The sequence below is a fragment of the Rhea americana genome, unplaced genomic scaffold (assembly GCF_003343005.1).
Source record: "Rhea americana isolate MKP2758 unplaced genomic scaffold, rheAme1 scaffold_172, whole genome shotgun sequence".
In the NCBI taxonomy this organism is placed as follows: Eukaryota; Metazoa; Chordata; class Aves; order Rheiformes; family Rheidae; genus Rhea; species Rhea americana.
In genome coordinates, this window is record NW_028185839.1 from 931,144 (window position 1) to 947,060 (window position 15,917).

Consider the following 15,917-nt stretch of genomic DNA (forward strand, 5'->3'; position numbering starts at 1 on the left):
TTTTAGTATGATTAGTATGAGATATCTTCTTTATATATGATGGGAATTCTTATATAATAGAAAATTGTTCGTAGAGGCACTCATTACAGCAACATCAATGTGCCTCAACAGTAATGAGGACTGTCCTGATAGCTACTGTACAAAGCCACCAGGGCGGACAGTTACTATCTTCCTGGGAGCATATGATGKGGATGGATGAGATGCAGGGCAAGAAGGGAAATGGTGACAGTGGGGAAGATYTCTTGACTAACATCACACATCTGGGTATTGCCTCAGGGAATAATTTTTTTGTCAGTTTTCAGGGGACAGCTTGTCTGTGGCTGCAGGATCACTAGCTCATTGGCTTCTAATCAGCGAGGTGCCTCCCTAATGAGCTGTGCCAAAATTCACATCCAACACAGTGCACAAGCAGACGAGTCTGCTAGGACTAGCAGCTTGGGCTCTTGCAGTGGCAGAAGATGAGGAGGTKTAGGGGATATTTTAGGAGGTTTTAGGATGGCTTAGGGGCAGGAGCCTTGTGTTTCTGCTGCGGCTTTTGCTGCTCAGCAATTTCTGGATCACCTTGGCTCAGCTGCTTATATTGTACAGTGGCAAGGAGGCAAAGGCAAGGCAGCCTTTGAGTTAGGACCACGGATGGCACAGAGGAGAAGTGCAGAAAACAGTGAACGGTGTCTGGATGTTAGTGAGTCCATGTGCTGTCCTATACTGGCTGCCATAACCTGGTCATTATTTTAGTCATCAAGTTTTTCCTATTGATGCAATAAAAAATGTAATGAAAATTACTTAAAATTTCAGTGTTCAGTTGTTGTGGAGGTCACCCTTGAGTCTTGGCCAGATGGTTGAGTTAATTTTAAATCCTGCCATTACCACTGCATCTTTGAGATGGGAGCTTCTGACAAGACAGATTCAYTCCTGTAATGTTTCTCTTTATTTTATTGTGTCTTGAACGTAGAACTTCAAGGTAGCGCTTTTAGCTCGTTTTAAAAGCAGGAGTAYGCTTTGTAACTACAAATGAATAGAAACAAGATTTATCAGCAGTACTTACATGGCTGCATGCGTTAAATGAACAGTGGGAAGCAGAAAGTGTTAGGGGGAGTAAAAAGAGCACATTATGCTACTGATTTTGTACAGTGGGGGGGGGAGATGTTACAACTTTCTTTTAAGATGTTTTAAGTGTTTCTGCAGTGGAAATAGCACAGTCTTTCGGTGGTGATGCTCTTTCTGTGTATCTGCRCAGTACCTAACCTGTTTTGAGTATTTTCATGATGCAGTAATAATAATATTATTATATTCCCTGAAAGTAGATGAAATAGAAATGATTAAAAGGACTTTTCTGTGGAAAGAAAGATGTGATCAAGGACCTTATGGAAAAGGAAATACGGATAAATATACCCAATACCTAGCAAATCAATAAACTGCTACCAACAAAGGGGTCTCAGAAGAAAACCCAGAAATTTAAATCACATATTCTCCATTAATATTCCTTTGAGTATTTGATGGGAACTTTGCCTAAGTTGTCCATTTATAAATCAGGTTTTTTTTCCCTAAAATAAAGCATAGTCTATCCTAGCCTCACCACATCAAACTGGAATTAGTTAAATCTCACCAGCCTGCTGCCTCCTCAGATGAGGCCCCATGGCAAATGATGTTCCTCCACTGTTTTCCCTGAGGCTGCTAGAGTTAGAGCTGGTGACCTGTATGTTGTGCTTCCTGGCAYGTCTCAAGTGTGTCGCTTCAGAGAGGGACCCTCTCATTCATAGGCAACTGGAGAGTTCAAATTGTGAGTGTTCAGAATACAAATGCATTTTGTTTTTTCAAAATCAGYGCGTATGTTGATTACAGTGATAGTTTGATAATGTACGCGCTGTGATATGTGAGAGTTCAACTACTAAGTGCCTGACTGGAAAACTTGTTACAGTTTGTGAGTTGGCATGTAAAGGAATACAATCTTTTTATAGATCCTAAAAATTACTAATAGCGATAAAGTTCTGTTTTCTGCTGATAGTATTCTAGCATGAAGTATTGTGTATTTTGTAAAAGAAAGAAAAGACATGGGAGAGAACTCACTGAAGCTCCCTTCTCTTTACATWGTAATATGGAGAGATGACTCAGTTAAAAAGAAGTTTGTCCATTKAACCACTGTCTAAGTTGTTAGAGTGCTTTGTAGTCAAAATATGCAGGATTTGGTGATTACTCTGATTTATCCCAGAAATGTTCTCTTTTCAAAAAATAGTTTCCAATAATACTTTAAAGCATTTTGGCACTGAAATCTTAGGTTCATACARCAAGCAGGTGCAGTATGATCAGTGGCATGTTAAGCTTAAAGCTTTTACAGCTTAAACTGTAAAACTGTGACCTCAGAATATGGTCTGAGGTTTGTGGTCATCACAAGCAGTTCTTTGAGCCAAACGTATGCATGCAGAAGTCACTCATCTGACTTCAGGTGTCTTGTGTCCATTCAAGAGAAGGTCCAGAATAATGAACGCAGGGGGTACAAAAAAGATAATTCATTTTTGGGTCTATGTACTTCAAAATCTAACACTGAGATCTGTCAGTGTCAAGGGCGCATATGGGTGCTTGCCTCAGTGATGGGGTTTGACATGGTCATTCTATGTGACGGAATATAATAGCTACATTCATTTATAACGTAGGCCTTCCAAATGCCTTGTTGAGGTTGACTTTTAATTTCTTTCTCCTTGTGGTGCTGAACCTTAGCCCAGGTTTTTGTAAGTGAATGCTCATTTCAAATTTACAGGATTGATCCCTCTCTGTTTAGACTTCAGAAATCCAGTGGAGTAGGGATTGAGTCATTTGTTTCAGCTCTTCCTTGTGTTTGTGCTGGCAGGTGCTAGGTACAAGCTCTCTTAMTGGAATTCTGTTCGACTTCTCTACATGTTACTCTGTTCCCCTTCTTAATGTTGTTTTTAACATGTCTTTTTTGAAATGAGATGAAATTAAGGAAGAAAAGGTCAGTAATAGGAGATCTCCCTTGGAGGAGTGTGCAGTATCTGACACCAGTATCTAAGTCCCTCGTATCCTTGTGACAGAAGCTGACATTCAGCTGCTTTGGTGTTCACATAATTTGCAGGCAGCATCACCATTTGTGTTCAGTAATAAAAGGGCAAATGAGCATTTTGCATTCAATGTTACTCAAGTCCTTGAGACTCCAGCATATATTTAAAAGTATAGCACTGATACTGATGAGTATGAATCTGCGTTTTCAAGCGTTTTGCTTTTATGACATATTCTATCCCATGATCACAAAAAAGTTATTGTTCTAAGCCCCAATGGGAAGCTGATTAAGTATATGTGTGGGTAGCAGGACAGAACAAAACTGTTGTTTTATTGTCATCATTATTATAAAGACCATAAACGTTTCTGTTACTTCTGCTTTCCAGATGCTCCACTGACAACCCATTAGGGAAGCATTTTAAGCTGAACTCCATGCTGTAAGGTAATTAGAGTCTGTACTGTAAGAGTAATGCAAAGTTCGAGATTCCTGATCTCTTTTCCTTTACTCCTGTCAAGTTTTACTTCAAAGTACTTTTTCAGGTGGCTGATGTCACAGGCAGATAATGTGTATCTCTACACAGACTGGCACTGATTGCAGCTGACTGCAGAATTAGTTTTTTGAATGACATGTTTGAAAAGACACAGCTACAGGCTAAAAAAGGCTTAGACCTGGCTGAGTTATCTGTTGCAAATCATTTGTATGAGAAATTAAGTCTTGTTCTTCCTCTCTCTAATGTGTTGATCGAGAAGCGTTAGCTGCTCAGTCCTGATTTGCAGCTGTAGATAGCCTCAGTGAGTGACTTWAAAAAGTGGATCCTTAGGAAGTAGTTAAATATTTCAGAGTTTCCAGTGGATACTTGTTATACAAGTTTAGCATATAAGTATGCGTATTACGTAACTATAGCAAGCAGCTATAAATAGGTTACTAGAGGCCTAAGACATGGTGAACACTGAATACACATTTGCCCGTGGAGATGAGTATTGATAATAAAAGCAGCTGGACGACATCTTAGAAATATTTGAAAACACAGAAGTAGCGCTTTTGCTTGTTTCATTTTGTTTTCAGGTGATGTTGCAGCACAGAAAATTCTAGGGTGTCAAGAAAAAAAAATCAATAAACCTGCATGTAAATCTCTAAGAGTTGACTTTAAAGAACAGCTTTCTTACTGTAGAAGTGTTTCTGGAACTTAAATGACTTTGTATTGAATTTGCTTAGTTTGCRTGCGTATCCTCCTTTCTTCTGTCATTTCCTTGTAATTTCACTGATATATATTTGATATATCAGCTGTCTATTTAAAGTATGGTATAATGATGACATAMTAAACATGCAAAGAAGCATGTGAAAGAACCTTGACAGGCTTCTGGTTTACCAGCAGAARGTTTACTAGATTAGGCTGGTGTTCCCAAGTGGACCTATGTGAGTTGTTTACTTAATTTCTCTTAGTACTGAAAATCAAGTCGTGGTATCAGCTGAGTCAGCAGCAAAATCTTCCCATCTTTGCTGCTGACCACCTTGGGCTCTCAGCCTTACTAGAGCCAATCACAATTTGCAGTTCGCTTCAGAATAGTAACTTAGTAATTTTGATATGACTTCAACCATAAAATGAGTTCTCAAAAGCACAAGGCAGCATGAGATACAAGAAAACAAATTCTCATTAAGAAAAATATTCAGTATGCATAGGAAAAGAAAAAACATACAGAACACAAAGACTTCTTTTTAGTACAAGGATTCATATCTTTGGAAGGATGAAATTGTCTTCATCTTTCATGTACCAGCCTTATGGCTTTTCACCTGTRGTTGTTCCCAGTAAGACAGATCAATAATCCTCTTGACCGGATTGAAAAGCGTAACCRGCTAGAACCTGCTTTTGGTGTCACATGGGACTTCAGTGGTCTCTATACCTGCCCTGATCAGGTTGACACCACTTTCTACAAAATCCATCAGCAGTACTTAGGAACTTCTTGTTGTTTTGGCCACAGCGAATGAGTATGGCATGTAGGTAAGTGCTTTCTCTGCCTAAGAAGGGGTCACCCACTTCAGTGAAACTGTAGCTTGCGGATTATGCTGGTGCACRGATATCTTTGTGATAAGTCTACTACTTATAGCTAAGGCAATTGCTTCTCTAGCTCATGTTACAATTAGTTGTGCTTTTGGTGTGGAAACTGTGGTTTCTTGTAAAGGTAGCCAAGGCACTCTGGAAGTTCAAGTACTGCTTCCTGTGCTGTGCTGTGTAGCTCTGTGCCAGTACATAGGAGGCCTCAGTTTCTAGGGTTGTTAAGCTTCCACCTGTCAGATTCGTATAACAATCTAAGAATAAAAAAAGAAAATTCTTTTTTGTGAGATCTCTTCATTAGAGGTAATCCAGAGACTTTATTTCTTTAGTTTTGCTGGTGTACTTATTGCACATGGCAATAATTATCTGAGATAAAAATCTATTGTACTTTGACTCCTGTTGGTAGTGAAGCTCATTACACCCCCATTATAATTATTACTGTCTTTATGTATACCTCGTTAAACACTTCAGAAGTAGGCATCCAGGGGATGCTGTTTTAAGAAACTATTCAAGTGATCAGGATGAATTATGTAAGATGCTAACAGTATGTTCCCTCTACTTGACTTAAAATCTTAAAAGATCTGTGATGCATAATAATCAGAATGATATAAATAAATATGGTTATGTCTAACAGTGCTCTGATGCCTTCTCAGTATGCATTTACTTTACTGATACAAATTTAAATCTGGGAATAGCCTTATTAAAGGCAATTTAGGAGTACACAACATGGCCAGCAAACAAATGGCACCTCTACTTGGAACGCTTAGAGAAGTGTACATCCTGCAAAATGTAGCATAGGCAAGGGGGAGTTCCCTGAGGTRGAAATGCAAATAATCAGTAATAACTAATAAAAATCACTTTGCTCTTAAAATTATGGTGATTGCTCTTGGGTACTGAAGCTGTGTGTAACACAGACTCGCAGAAATCATTAGGTTACAACTTCAGGTTTGTAGTGTGGATGAGATAGGGCAAAGCCAAGGAGGTGAAAATTATTATGAACGTAGCCATTCTCTGACTTGCCCATTTTTCTTTGACAGCTGTTCTCTGTTGCATGTAGGAGATAATGTAAACTTACACTAGAACATGAATTTCATTTCAGTGCTGAAGGGCTTCACTTTCAAAATGTTCTGTGATGGCTTTCAACATGTGAAAGCCTACTTTTCTAGTAAAGATGATCTAATTTTTAGGAATGTATTTCTGCTCTACAAAGTGACTCCTAAAAAATTCAATTGTCAAGTGAATCACAGTGCAAAGTGGATTTATTTAATAGCAGGAAAAGACTTTCAAACTCTGAATTGGTTTGAAAGATCGAGCAGCAGTCTTTCCAGCTTTAGGCATGACTGTTAACAAAGATGCTGTTGTGTGAAAGCTGCATTTATTAGCACTTTTATAACCTAGTAATTTATGCAGGGATTGAACATGTCCGAAGGTGCTATTTGAAAATAACAGACTGCACAGTTTGTCTGCGGAATAGAGCAAATTTGACGAGTACACTGATGAAACAAAATTCCATTTAACTTCCCACAGTAGAACATGGTTTGTAGTAGCTAGTGAAAAAAACAAACTTTTTGAAGCTAGAATTAGTTGCTTGCACTGTGAATGTGCTTCAGAGAACTGGTGGATAAAGAAATGCCACTTTTTTGTTTGATATTTTTGATCATRTTTTGATAAAATTTTAAGATAGGGTTTTTTTTCCACTGAAATAGTGGTATTTATTTGTAGTCTCTCGTCCTCTTGCTGAACTGTTACAGCAGTAAAGCCTACCTGACAGAGTGAAAGCAGCAGTGGYGATCTCGATGGCTGCTTTGCATCCTAGATGTARTAGGGGGWGCAAGTTGTTTGTATTGGAGATACRCTCAGGTCTGTTTAGGAGTCCAGGTTTCTGATACTCAGAAGTTATTTGAATTGAGATCTCATTTAGACTTGTCTTATGTTCTAGGGCAGAAACTTGAAATATCAGGCATTCATCCACATGCCTCTGGTGATTTATTAAGTAACAGCTGTTTCAATTAAACATTTTACTTTCAGTCACAATGAAAAGACTGGTGATGGTTTGACTCAGTAGAAATTCTAAAAAGCATATTAAATATTTAAACAATTTTTYTTCCCCTGATTGCTCAGAGAGGCATCCAGTGTGCATCATCTGTTGGTGATCATACAAAGYCACTGCAGGGATTCCTTTCGACTACGTAGATGAAGTACCCTGCCCCTCCTGCTCCTTCTCGCTGAAGACGACCTGATGATTTCATTGTTGTTGCAAGAGTAATTAAAAAAACATACAAAGGAGGRAGTTGAACTGAAATATCTAGACATTATCCCAGTCTTTACATCTGCCCTTAGTAACAGAAGAACATAATGCTGTATTTTAAGGAAAATATGAAACTCAGTCCACAGAATAGTAAGAYGAAGTTTGCGCCCTGATGTGCATTATCAGCTTGTCAGAGTAGCTGCCCATTTGTGCTTGCTCATTATTTATTTTTCTTTTAAAATCCTGTCAAGTTCCACTGGCTTATCCTATTTTCTGTTTTAGTGGTGAAAATGAAAGACCATTTCATATTTCAGCTTCTCTGTTTCTTTCTTTTTAAACATGGACTACTGTTTGAGTAACAGCCATGACACAATTTTGATACTTCAGGAAGTGTTGTGTTGAGCATCACTTTGTCCATGGTACAAAATTGAGATTTCCTTTTGTTCTTTTTTTTAAACACAGAAATATGAAATATCGCTGCTCTGAAATAAGACTGTGTCCTTTCAATTTCACTTTCAATTTGTTTACCAAATACCCATCAACTTATGCACAAAAGTACATTGATGCACATGGAGTGGGACTCTCTGAAACATGGGACCTGGAGAGTCCTGCTAGGGTGCAAGGAGAAGCATCCTGGCCTGAGCCAAGAGCTGTTCTGTTGGCAGAAAACATGGGGGACTTGCAGGCAATTTTGTGGAACATGCCAGAAACCTACTACTTCTCAGTCAGCGCTGGCCGACTTCAAAGGGGGCTCAGTGACTGAGTGCTGCTTCCTGCRCTGAAGTAGTAAGACGTCCAGAACACAGAGAACGTTTCCTAGGTTGTCGGCATGTCTCGGAAGGGAAAGAGGAAGGATCAACGCTTTCTGCRTAACCTAATGCTTAGTAAAAAATGAAATAATTTTTAGGATTAATGGGAAACATATTGCAGTCCTTCTGTTTTGTTTTCTTGTGGAAATCTAGAAGATCCTCCCACGCACACACTTCCAAGAATGCTGTTCTGGAGACAGATTCCTTTTAAAGAAAGGTTTAATAGAATAATGCTGCCAGGTGGTTTGACAGATGTGTAGAACCAGAGYTGCATAGTTAGACAGCAAGGGGATTCTTGGCATGTGTCGCAGTACTTACTAGATACAGCTTCTCGCAGAGGTTCCCGTTGCAGCCGGCAGTGGCATACGCAGATCCAGGCTGGCCCTTAGTAGACAGGGAGGAGTTGAAACAGGGCTGCACTCCTGCTCGGCGGTGTGCTTTGCGGTTGTAACATGAACTGAGGCTTCCTAGAATAGACCTGTAGGAAATCTTGTCTCTGCTTCTTTAGGAGTGGTTTTAACATAAACCCCCATGCAGATTTTGTGGTTTTAAATATTTTAAGTGTGAGTATTTGAGAGATGAAAAGCTTTGTAATATCTGAGCAAAACAGAGCCAAGTTTCATGTAAAGGGGGCAACAAATGAACATATTCTGTCAGACAAAACATCAGCTAACTAGATAGAATATTTAAAGAGTCCTGTATCACCAATAATCTTTTTTGTTAAACCAATTAAAAAATAAATATTTTTGCTTAAATTTGGACCACATTCAGAAGGTCAGAAAGAGTGTACAGTGTTCTGCTTTTGCTGAAAACCCAGAATTTTAAGAGAATGTATTAAACATTGAGAAGAGCTGAGTTTCTTGTAGTATGTATCAAAACAATTTAAGTTAAAAAAAAAATCTGGACTTTGAATTCTCTAATATTCTTGCATTTTTCAGAGAGGCTGCTATTCTTATGAAAATGCCTTTTGAGGAAGGTTCAGCATTTCCTGGGGAAGATTCAGTAATCCTACTACTACTACATGTTGAGGTTTGACTAATGCTGATTCTTTTAAGATTATCCACAGTACAATTAGATCTCTGTGAATCCTAAGGAAAGGAAAATCCTTTGTCACTAGAGCAGGGAATTGTGAGCTAAGGAATCTAATCTCAGGCTTTTCAAGAAAACTTGCTTAAGTTACAAAGACTCTTTTTCTATTTTTCCATGTATAGAACAAATACTTCAGTTTTCTTTATAGCGATAGTTCTATTTTAATTTAGTTGTATTATGTCATATTTTAATTTCCTTTACAGAGTAATTTGAGAATTCTAGGTAACTATTTTCACTGAACAGTTATTTGCTGGGAGGAATATGTGTTGTGTTTGTTGTAGGATAGAGTAACTTCTCTTTCCCAACTGCTAAGAAGTTCAACAGTATAAAGATACCCATTCTGGGGAAAAAAAATGATTACTTTATAGTTCAATCTGATGAGCTGTAGCGCAACTAGAAGCCTAAAGGCTTAAATTACTGCTTGAGAAAGTACAGCTTTTCATTTCACAGGGAACCTTTCCCCCCTGACGATTTATGGACTAGGCTTGGCTGTACTCAGGCCTCTGGTTTTCAGATGGTGAAAGATGAGCAGGGAAAGTTTTATCTCCAATTCTGTCTTGGGCAGCCAAAGCTAATATTGTTACATCTCGCTAAGATTTGTTAAACAAACCATCTACAAAGATCAGATTTATTTAGCCATTATTGAATTACGCCAGCTCATATAAAGTACGAGCCTACAGCACACCAAAAGGTGATGTTGTAAATAGAGCCCACTCCATTTCCCTTGTATAAACAGAGCTTAGTGTCACAGATTCATGCATTTGTATGCTGCAGTTGTCTCTCTACTGAAGTACACCAAATAAGGTCTCAAAATAGAGTGTGTTTAGCTTTCCAGGTACTAAGTCAGATCAGCAAGCAGTGAGGTTTTTTTTYCCTTCTTTCTAAATCTTGTCTGATAACAAAGTTTTTCTGAAAAATTCAAGCTTTGTGGAGTGTTTGGTGGTCTTTTCAACCATTAGAAGAGGTAGAGCTCTCCCAAATGTTGTTGATTCTACTTACCAGTTCTGAAGGCTTATAATATGCATGGATAATGCGGAAGTAACGTTGTCTCTCCTGTATGCAGGGAGGCAGTTCTGCAGGTTGGAGTTTTTTGTATGAAATCYTAGAGGGTTATTCAAAGGAGGCACTTCATTTTCAAGTTAATGTCCTCGCTGATCGTAACAGGCACCAGTTGCTGTGTTACTTAGTTTGCATAAGCATGATGGGTTTTGAAGCAACCGGCTAATATGAATAAATTTGTTAATGGCACAGGAACTGTGAGTTTGCTGCTATTTCTACTTGCAATCAAGAGAACTTACAAGTTTTGGGGTCCAGAGTTGTCTTTGCTCCCTTCAATAGAATATACCTGAACACCTTGTAACAAGGTTCTCATCATATGGCAAATGTCTCACTAGTTGGCTTATGTTCACAGACTGCTGGTGGTGCACCAAAATTCAAATACCCAAATGCACAAAATTTTGGAGGTATAATTTAGAATTTGAGATAGTGTTTTTTTGGGGGGTTGGTTCAGGCTCCCTAGGATCTGTTATGACAACTGGTAKCTAGCTTATATGCAGACATTCCAATTGTCTGTCTGTTGTTGGCACTGCAGTTCATATATGTGTAAAACAAGGAATAAACCTCTGCTAGGTTGAAAAGATACGACGTATTATCCCTTTTGCATTTATGAATTCAAATTTTAGTTTTAAGCAAGTAACATCTGTTGTGAYGGGGTGGAATTGTGGTTGCTTGCAGGAGTATAAAACATTATTGTTTACTACAAAAACCGATTCAGCATTAATTTTCCATCCATTTTGAAAGAAAAACGGCACAAAACCATCAAGTTCATATTTTTCAGTTTTATTTGTTTAGCTGTCTTTTTTTACTGTATGTTTCTATACATAAACATAATTGAATTTAAATTGTAATATTAAGTTTAAAACCTAAGCAATTTAGTTCAGATAGCATAAGGTATGTGGGTACAGGTTTTGGCCTGGAAATATGATCCGGCATTACCAAATTGAGATGATTTTCCCTTGGAGATGATAATCTGTTGCCATGCCATGCTTAAATATAAAGCACAGAGCAAGTTTTGCAGTTGTCATTGCAAGCAATTTTTCAAATCTGTGAGTGAGAAACTCCCATTTTGGGTGAGGAGGTATTCCAGATACCATGCCAATATGAAGGTTAGCTTCTCTGCTGAGGTCTCCAAGGAGGAAACCAGCTACAGCCAGTCGTTTGTCAAATGACCAGAGTTATACTCCTCACTCGTCGTATGTAGGCTTTCAGATATCCCACAGGAGCTACTTTTGTCACTGCCGATCCAACTGCAGTCGGGCAGGCTCAGTTGCACAAGGGCTGGTTTACTCTTAGAAGTCAATGGGCTTCTGTGACTGACCAGCAAGCCCCTACAGTAGAAGAAGGCTCAGATGAGATGGGCAAGGGYGATGCACCCACGAAGCTTGGGGAAAAGGCAGGGTGTGACTGACAACAGCTGTTGCACAGAAAGGGCRTAGGGTCTGCTTTACTCATCAGTGTCGGTCACACACCTAACTCAACTTCTTGTCTAGGTTTGGATTCACTCTGACACTAGTTTTTGCTGAGTAGAGTTTTCGTTGGCTGTAACGTTGTTATTGACTTAAACAGAAGCTGAGGTGAGCCAAGAAGTGGTTCTTAAATTACGTTACCATACATCTTGAGCTGCTTCACAAAGTGAGTCTTGTGCAGGACAAGAGGATTTTGGTTAAAACTTCAGCCTATGTGAAACGATCAGAAGGAGGCAGAAAAGCATCTCTATTAGAGCAACTGCTAGCTTGAGATAGCTGCATCTCTGTAAATACAGTCCGGTAATCTAGCTTGCAAAACAGTTCACATGTAWTTTGCCTTTTGGAGTAGGGTTTTTTTCAGTCTGGAAGTTAGTTGTTGAACTAGACTCCAAGTAAAAGCACATGTAAGAATAGTTGAGAGGAGACCGCAGATGAAGAGAAGTGGAATTTATGAAGTGCAAGGAGAGCAAAAACGGATAATACCATGGAGGAAAGCAGAGATTAAGTTGTGGTGGGTCTCTAAGCAAAGATGAGAGCCTGAGTGGGAATTCTCTCTATTCCCTGGTCTGGTCTGTACCCTCCGAGCTGCGTGGGAGCGCTGACGCCAACTCCCATATGACCTGTGTTTGCTCCGTGCGGGGGAAGAGGCATGGAAAAGCAGACAGGCACACAGATACTCATCTTGCCTCCCTTCAGTTTTAAACAGTAAATTGTGATGTTGTGTGTGGTGTAGTGGTAGTATTGTTAAAAGCTGTATTTCTCTGCCTCTGAAAGACAACTGATTGAAAGCAATGAAATAAAGTTAGCAAAAAGTTAGCATGTTCTAAGCTGCTTCTCTAGAATCCAAAGTTAGAAATGGAGTGTTACTGCTTTTGGTGAGGACCACGCAGTTGTCAGTGTTCAAGAAAAACTAGTTTCAGTGAATTAAGTATATGAATAGAAACCAGCACCTAGAGTTTTTTCCAGATCAGTTAGGCACTTCAGTAACTTTATTCTGCCTTTGTTTATAAAAAAAACTCTCTAAGTTCTTGCAGTGATTTGCATACGTTTTTAAGGTACAGAGGGCTGTAAATAGGAAATCTGAAGAGATTTAAGCTGCCAGAATTTAAAAGYGTATCTTAATTTTGAAGGAAAAGAAAGTTAGAATTTTTCTGATTGTTTCTAGACTGTCATTATAACCTTATCATTGCAACCGATGTTGTTTTTCTTCTTTTCTCTATTATTTATTGACTTGGTTTGTCCTTTATTTAGTTTTCAAGCTATGTTGCAGCTAGGAACATCTCTTTCTTGATTCGTCTGTGTCGTTTCTAGCACACTTCTGGGCATAATTATAATCATAAAAATCTTCGAAACCTTTCCACCTGATGTCTTGTTATCACTAAAGTTGAGATGTTCTATACTGGCACCATAAAAATAATTAAATAAAGTCTTTTTTTAGACTTCAAACACTTGGAAGATGATAAAAACAAACAAACAAGGCTGCAGTTTACCTCTTTGCAGCATACAAAAATATCTGTTTCATTGCAGTATCTTAAATTCTCGCGTAATCTCTCAAACCCCTATGAATAAAGCATTGGATTACCAAGTAATACCCTTAGGCTCCATCTAAACCATTGCATTAGGAGAGATATTGCTGATATAATGTTTTCCAAGTTGTAGCTGACTCACATGGTGCCTTCCCCCACCCTTTAAGATCTTGCAGAGATGGTAAAATGTCTCTGACTCTTTCTCTGATGGTCTCTTTTTGGGTGACTTTGAGGTCTACCTAGGGTTTTGCAYATAAGAGACAGAAGCAGGAAAGCTGGGTGCTGTTCATGAGTGTGCCACTGAGTCTCTAACAGAACTTTGGCAAATTGTGTAATTTCCTTCATCTATAATATTAATAAATTAGAATAATATTTTACTTCCAAGAAGAGTGTTTTTAATTAGGGCCCTGATGGGCTGATGTCTTCTGTCTGCAATATGCAAGAACTCTAGTACATCAACTTATGATTCCTTCCTCCTTTTTCTCCAACTATTGTATTTTAAAATTATCTCTGATGCCAGAGTTTCTGTAGTTCTGTATCATTAGCTGTGAGAACAGTATACGAGTTCATATAAAAGTGGATGAGATGAGTCTCTGTAGTCAGCTCCCCATTGCCTCCCCACAACAGCTGGGCTAGCACGAAGAACGCAGCTGGCACCTGGTCAAAAATCCGTCCAGCAAATCTTCCATGATTTTCAAAGGTACTGTCCAGGTTTCAGGCACAGGAAGGGTAGGAGTCGCCACTGTGGCCTTGAACCATCATTCAGTCCTTAGTGTTTACAGCGAAATACATTCTTGCTAACTGTTGTTAAAACAGACCTCCGTCTGAACCGATTTGCTTTATGACACTTGCTGTGTAATCCTGTCTAGTGGATGGATTTCTGATTGCATTCGTTTTTCTTCCTTTGTAACTAATATACATGGTAGTATGTTATAACTCTGGTAAGCATGAGTCCCTTTGAGTTAGCATGTTCCCATAATCTGGGTAATTGCTTTTGTGAAGCTATTTTAGTTGAACCTTTTATGGTTTGTTAGACAGCTCTTTATTTCGCAGCGTATTGGTGCTGCAGTCCTTAGCAGAACGTCACATCATCCAGAAAGTGTTCAMTACCCTAGTCACAAAATTGTCACCTGGTGTCTCAGGTTTCCCCAGAAGTTGTAACAGCTTGTCATCCTATACCTAAGAAAATGCTTATCTATAGAAGACCTAACAAGACAAATTATTGTGGGTCCCTGCAGTTCTGTTCTTTTGTTTGTTTCATTTTTCTTTCTGTCTGATGTGTTCCTTTAAAATAATAAAATGCAAATTGACCTTACAGTTTGCAAGACAATTGTAGCTTTCCCCGGAAGGGTCATTAGCCTGAATGTTGCAGCAGCAGGTTTGCAGTTTGTCCTCATGTCCCATACCCCAAACAACAGTGTGCTGTTTACCCTTGAGACTGCAAACAAGAAACTTTCTGGTCTGCTGAGTGATTATGTAATTAGACAGGGATTTTATAAAGCTATTTAAGCATCTAGTAAATCAGAATAACTTCTTTACAGTATTTCTTATCTAATGATAATTACATAATAGGACAACTTTAAAGTTATTTTTTCCATCTGGTGTGTACTTGTCAGAGTCCTTTCGAGCATTCTTACTAGAGAATCCTAAAAATCTTTCAGGAAAACAAATCTACTAGGCTTCCCCCTATTAGCACCATCCCAAAACGCCTGTGGCAATTAGTAAATGCTAAGAATTTGTTTTGGGGCATTTGATTAGACAATCATTTTTGTAAACTCAAACATGTTTTATAAGGTTGTGAAAGTTATTCTGAGCTAATACTTAATCAAGGGAGCRTTTATTTCTTTTTCAGCTTTTCCAATTTTCATCTAAAGAATTCCATCAGCCCAGACCTACAGGACTGTATATCCCTGCAAATATAATTGAATATCACTTTCAAAGGCTTTTATAATGTTGTTCCCACCCAGCTCAACTTTTCTCATTCGGTTTTAGGATTGATTCCTGTCTCTGGGAGTTTTTTAGTGAGCCTCTGTCACTCTCTTACTAGATTTTTCAAACTAACAGTTATTTGCTTTCCCTAGGGCTGCCTTTCACACTTYGGAAAAAACATCTGCAAAGCTATCTCACCTTCTTCTGGTTCTTTTATTAAAATCATTCTCTGCCATGGTGCCTACCAAAAACGTTTGGCTGCAAATGTGATGTTCTGTGACTACTCCTAGTCTGGTTGCTCAGGAATCTAGACTGAGGGAAGAATTTTCCTATCATTATTAAACAAAGAATGTGTGTGGTAAAAAGAGAGCTAGTTAAACGATGTATTTTAATGCCGTATTTATTGCTTCTGACCTGTACTGTACACTCTTGAGTCTGTAGTCTGGTATGGCATATGTACCACAATTAAAAATATATTGGAGTTGGAACATAAATCACGTGCAAGGGCTTGCTTTCAAGAAGCAGAAATCTAAAAGGTGAGAGAGAATTGAAGAATTGCGTTTTCTTTATTATGATGCTAAGGTAGTATTGTTCCTCAAATCTGTATCTTCTCTCTCCTGTCAACACCTAGCTGTGTTCCATATCATTATGCCATTTACTATTAAGTGTTATAAAAATGTTTATCTGCCTCTAGGTGCACTGTACRGTGTTTAAAATATACTAAA